At 44.3% G+C, this 5,740-nt stretch overlaps 1 long non-coding RNA gene across 1 annotated transcript; it reads right to left on the reverse strand.

Moving 5' to 3' along the window:
• Positions 1-272: 272 nt before the first annotated feature.
• Positions 273-3,055, reverse strand: LOC113216410 (uncharacterized). The gene is made up of 3 exons (XR_008011606.1): positions 2,668-3,055; positions 2,443-2,519; positions 273-365 (listed from the first exon to the last, which is right to left on the reverse strand). It is a non-coding gene; the product is annotated as an uncharacterized LOC113216410 (long non-coding RNA).
• Between the last annotated feature and the right edge of the window lie 2,685 nt (positions 3,056-5,740).

Raw genomic sequence — 5,740 nt, forward strand, 5'->3', positions numbered from 1 at the left:
GGGGGTCGCGCTGGGGGTGCGCCGGGGGTGCGCCGCGGGTGCGCCGCGGGTGAGCAGGGTGAGCAGTAGGACAAACGAGTAACAGGTACACTGATCAACCAAGTGCTGAACCGGTTAACACATCCAAGCGTGCAAGTGCAAGTTGAACCCTTGCAAGTGCACAACAACCATGTTGAACACCTGAGACTGTTTACTGGTTGAACAATTGATTTATCAGTGTATCACAGTGCTGTTTAATTTTCAAAAATGGCACATCAAATAAAGTAAGACTTGTTTATTACAGTCAGGGTTCCATCAGCACAAAAAGATTCAAACTAGACCAAATATGAGCAGAAAATTTCTTGATGAAAACTTGTACTCCATCCCTAAAACAAAGAAAAAAGTACTATTAGTAATGGAACATATGAAGCATATTATAATATGGCAACAGAACCCCCTACAAATAAAAATAAAATATCATCTTTGAAAAAAAAAGGTCACCAAATAAATCACCAAAAGATGAAAATAAATAGATAATTTAGTTAAAACCCTGATACTTTTGATTACAATTCAAGAGTGTTAAAAATTTCATAGTTATAAGGGTAACATAAATAGAACGCAATCCTGTTATCAAACAGTTGACTAGTTGAAACCAATGTTGGACCGAGGCTTCATTCTTGAAAGATCTGATCACTGTTTTCCAAAGCTTTGGAGATGTAAGGGTACATTGTATTTTCACTGAATACAAATAATATTTAGATGGTGATGATTGAGCTTTCACCAAAATTTATTTAGCAAAAGAATGCACTATGTGTTTGAAGGTAATTTTAAATTAAACACATCTAAGTTTTTTATTTACACTTGTTTATTTGTTTCACTGTAAAAAATGTTGGGAATTCTACTATACGCATGTATAGGAAATTTCCTATACATCGTATCGGAAGTGAAAATTCCTATAAATGTATAGGAATTTTCCTATTTGGGAAGGTGTGTATGGGAAAAGTACCAAGTGTATAGGCAAATCCCCAGAAATGTATGGGAAAATTCTGATACGTGTCTGGTAGGCATATTTACCTTAATATGTATAGGAAATTTACTAGATGATGACAATTTTCCTATACAATGTTCGGAATTTAAAAAACGGGCAAAGATATGCACATCTTTCTACCTTTCACATCTTGGTCGGCGCGGTCATTTTATGAGCTTATTTCTGACGCCTGACGCCACACCACACAGGGTTGGACATTTATTTAGCAGTTTAAACTCTGATAATCGAATTTCAAGTCAGGGCAGGCAGTAAAATTCAAAACTCGACATCAAAACATCTAGGAGTAAATCCCCAAAGCCGTGGGCTAGCCCCGGCACCGCGCCGACACCTGGCTGACCCTCTGGGAATGGCCCAGCGAGGGGCGGCGCGCGGCTCTGGGATGACCCAGGCTTGATGGGGCAGGCCTCCCAACAAGTCTCCGTGGTCTAGTGGTCAGCGTGACGGGATCGCAAGCCAGAAGTTCGGGGTTCAACTCTCCATCCGGTAAGGTATTCCATATTTGTATCAATGCTCACTTACTTAAATGAAATTACCGAAAGGCGGCAGGAAGGCGACAAGGAACGAGGGAAAACGGCTGGGAAGTGGTTGAAAAAAACTTTTTCTTTTTTGAGAGAGCATCGGGTGTATAGGAAAATTCCTATACATGTGTAGGGATAATGCCACACACACATAGTACATATCCTACACAGATGTATAGGAAAATTCCTATACTTGCATGGTGAGAATACTAACGCGTATGGTAGAATTACCACACGCTTGTATGGGAAATTTCCTATACATGTATATGTGAATTGCTGCAGATACATTTATAGGAAATCTACCATAGAAATTTTTTACAGTGTTGTTTTAAATTTTAACCAGGAAAATTTTTGCTTAACTTTTCTATAAATTTGAGTGACACCTCAATAATAACTATCCCAATATGGTTTTGGATAAAAGAAAGTACAATGTACCATTACATCCCCAAAGCTTTGGAAAACGTTCTTCAGATCCTTAAAGAAAGAAGTTTCGTTCTTTGACATTGGTTTCAACGTGTGAAACTGTGACTATAGAGAAAAATTTGCCACAGGACTGCAATGTATGTATGATATCCTAATAAATAATATATGTTTTTCTGTACTTAGGGTATAATTAAGTATAATCAGTATAAACTGACTACTGCATAATTATTTTATCTCTTGAAATAGTCACATAAACACAATAAAAGATAAAGCTACATATTTAGAGAAACGGAAGTACTGCTGCAAATTTTTTAGCTTTACTTTCTTGCAGCTCTGCTAACTAATAATCACTCTTGCAACACCCCTGAGTTTAAATAATTTTAAATAACCTACTGCTGCTTATTAACCATAAACTGACTTTACAGAATGTCTATTACTAAAGAGAATGGCTTGGCTTGGCTAACATGTACTCACCGCTTATCCGTGTGGCCCTGATCCATCTCACAGCAAGTTCGCAGTCTAGCCGCTGGTAAATTCAAATCCTCGTGATCCTGAAAACAGTCCAAGCAAGACAAAGTATTAAGAAAAAAAGGGGTATTATAGGAAATCATTTTAACATAAAAATGAAGCCATTGGAGGCAAAGATTTGAGAAAGGGGAGGGTTTTGAAAGTATAACAGCAATGAGATAAGATACATACCTTTGGAGTCCGGTGTAGTACAGTACAGTTGGGTCCACTGAGTAATCCAGCAACTTGCGCTTCACCAATTTTCTTGCAAAGCCTTCAAAGGGCATCCCACTCAAAATGTTGAATATGTTCGTGACCATTTCAGAATCAAAACAGCACAAATTGATAGAAAGCAGTAAGTAATGTTACACTGCCCAAGCAAAAGTTAGGTTAAACATTTGATTCTGTGAACTGACACCGTTCCATCTTTTCAATCACTTTGCTAATAGTAGTGCATGCGCACTTGACACCGATGCTCAACACGAATTATTCCAAGTGCTGAGATTCGACCAAGAAACTAAAAGATAAAGAAATTTTAAAAATGTTTGTAATCAGCCAAACACATGGCCGCCGCGCTCTAGCGTCACTCCGCCTGCTCTGCGCAGCCGAAACGTCTCCGACTCCGCCGCCCGCACAGTGGCGCGGTGGCGCGTAAATTCAAACGAAGTCAAAACTACATACAGAGCTCAAACTTGTTCAAGAGGGTTGAACAGGGGGAACATCAAATAATCTCCTTCATTTTGACCCTGATATAATATTTTGTGAGTTACTTTCGTTAAATTTTATGATTTCCCAGTTATTGAGGAAAAAAGGGGGGGAGGGGAGTGGGAGGACTAGCAAAGAAACTAAGTCCAAAACTTATGACGTTAATTTAAAAAATAAATGTCCTGTCATTTTGATATGTTGTTCACAATGTTCCAAATCGCCTAAAAAACTATTTTTTCAAAAGTCAACATTTTGGTCGACACTTAAAAAATTTTCAGAATAATGCCTCGTGAGTAGGGACTTTAAGTAAAGTAGTATGCCTGTCCCCTACTTTGGCCGGGCGAGTCGGGCTCTTCAGCAAAAGTGTATGCGACTGCCCGACTGGGCCGGAGCGGGCGGGGCAGGTATGAGGCCGCGCGGCAAGGACAATGGGGAGCGTCGGAGGCGGAGGGGTCCCTCGGTAGGGACCCTACAGCTCCCTACAGTTTTACTTACGATTCCAACAGAAAACGCCCCTTTTTAGCCGGACACTACGACTTCCCTACGACTTCCCTCCGACTTCAAGTAAAATATTTTTGCCACGGGTCGCGCAATCATGTGTACAGATGAGGGTGTAGTTCCTTTGTAATCCTTACGTATTCCGTGTGATACTTGACCAAATTTTAAACCATTGTCACTACATTTGGCCTTATTGTCCAAATTTATGGTGTTATAGCCAGAACTTTAACAAATTTCACGTGTAATCCCTGCACGGTAAAAAGAACATGTTGGAATTCAAGTAGATTCCTTGAAAACTGTCTTGAAAACCAAGTAGATCGCTTGAAATCCAAGATGTCATTTTTACCGTGTGTAATCACGTAATCCTGTGTACATCCTAAATTGAAGTCGTGACCCTCTCGTTTTTTTGTTGTTTTTTTTTTTGTCTCTTTTAAATGGGCGTTTAGTGAAGGTGCGCTACCCGGTTGAAGTGCGGGTCTTGTTGTTGAGGAAAATGAACGCGCGGCCGGTACGCGTGCGTGGCGCCGACTTCTCTGAATAAAACCAGTCGGTTATTATTGATTACTCGCCGCGCGAACCCATTATCTATCAATTTGAGTTCGCCTGGCGCGTCAAATAAGCTGGTTCCGCTGCCAACTCGCGGGTAGTTTTCACGGACAGAGAGAGAGAGAGAGAGAGACGGAGAGAGAGAGAGAGAGAGAGAGAGAGAGAGAGAGAGAGAGAGAGAGAGCGAGAGAGAGAGAGAGAGCAGGGGAGAGAGGAAGCAGCGCCTCTCAAACCCGTCCCGTATGGCATAGAGAAATTAATAGTATCACAACACGCGTACACTCCGCGGTCCCCCTGCAGCACTGTGTATGTGTGCAAGTGTGTGTGTGTGTGTGCGTGTATGTGTACAGGTGTGTGTGCGTGTGCGCGCCAACCACTTCCACCGCGAGTGTAGGCTTATCTCTTTTTCAAAGGGTTTTCGTGTCACTGTCTAGCGTCCAGCTATTTTTCCCGCTCGGTGCCGCTCGCAACCTCCTTCCTTCTCTCGCGCCTCTGCCGAGGGGGTCATCCGCCAAGGCGTGAGACCCGTGGTGGAGCTATACACTGTGCTGGCGACAAAGTGTGCATTGCATACTCGGCTCTGGAGATGTGGAAGTGTGCGAGGCTGTGGGACCCGTACATCCCCACATCACTGCAACCCCCGTATCTCCTCTCATTAGTAACATTGCGTCGAATGCGTTGTGTTTACTTGTCAAGTTTGCAATATCGGAAGCTTTAGTGGATCATTGAATCGGTAGGCCTACCATTAACGCTTTTACTTTTGGCCAGTATTTACGTTTTCCCAGACTCACCCCCACCCCATGGGGGCGACCACTAGACACAGTGCGACACCTCCTCCCACTCCCACTCTCCCCACTCCTCTCTCCTCCTCCCCCTTCTCCTCCTCATCCTCCTCCTCCTCCTCGGCGTCCTCCTTCCGGAAGTCCATCCGGAAAGCCGTCGTCGCCGGCCGCGCTGTCACCGGCTAAGCTCTCTGCCCAGACGGATAGTGGCCGCTTAGCCCCGCCGGCCTGCAGGACCCGCCCGCAGGACCTGCCCGCAGGCCGCACACATTTTGTCAGGGGCTGGCGGCCTGCTCGGTCAGCCCGGCCGGCCGGCCCTGCGTCGCTGATGGATAGCAGAGTATGGAAGTGGGATAATAGCGCAGTGCGTCTACTACACGGTGTCTGTCTGTCTACCTTCCCATCTGTCTGCCTGTCTGCCTATCTGTCTGTCTATCTGTCTGTCCTGTCCTGCCACCGCTTGTCCTCTCGCTTTATGGCGTGCGCTTTTGAAGTGGGGGCGTCTGCTGCAGCGCCGCGCTGCCCCCGGCTCGCTACCGGTTTGTTTTAGTAAATACTAACTAGCTATATGTACGCCAGACCACGTCTCGCGTAACAGGCTTCGCGATATTTCACGAAACACTGTTACGCTGCGACGCGCCTGGCGCACGTATAGCTAGGCCTGCGGCGCTGACACCCGAGGCGGGGTAATAGGAGTGTATATACAATTTTTCGAAATGAAGTCTTTTTAACGA

This window comes from Frankliniella occidentalis, unplaced genomic scaffold (genome assembly GCF_000697945.3).
Source record: "Frankliniella occidentalis isolate FOCC.00 unplaced genomic scaffold, Focc_3.1 Scaffold163, whole genome shotgun sequence".
NCBI lineage: Eukaryota > Metazoa > Arthropoda > Insecta > Thysanoptera > Thripidae > Frankliniella > Frankliniella occidentalis.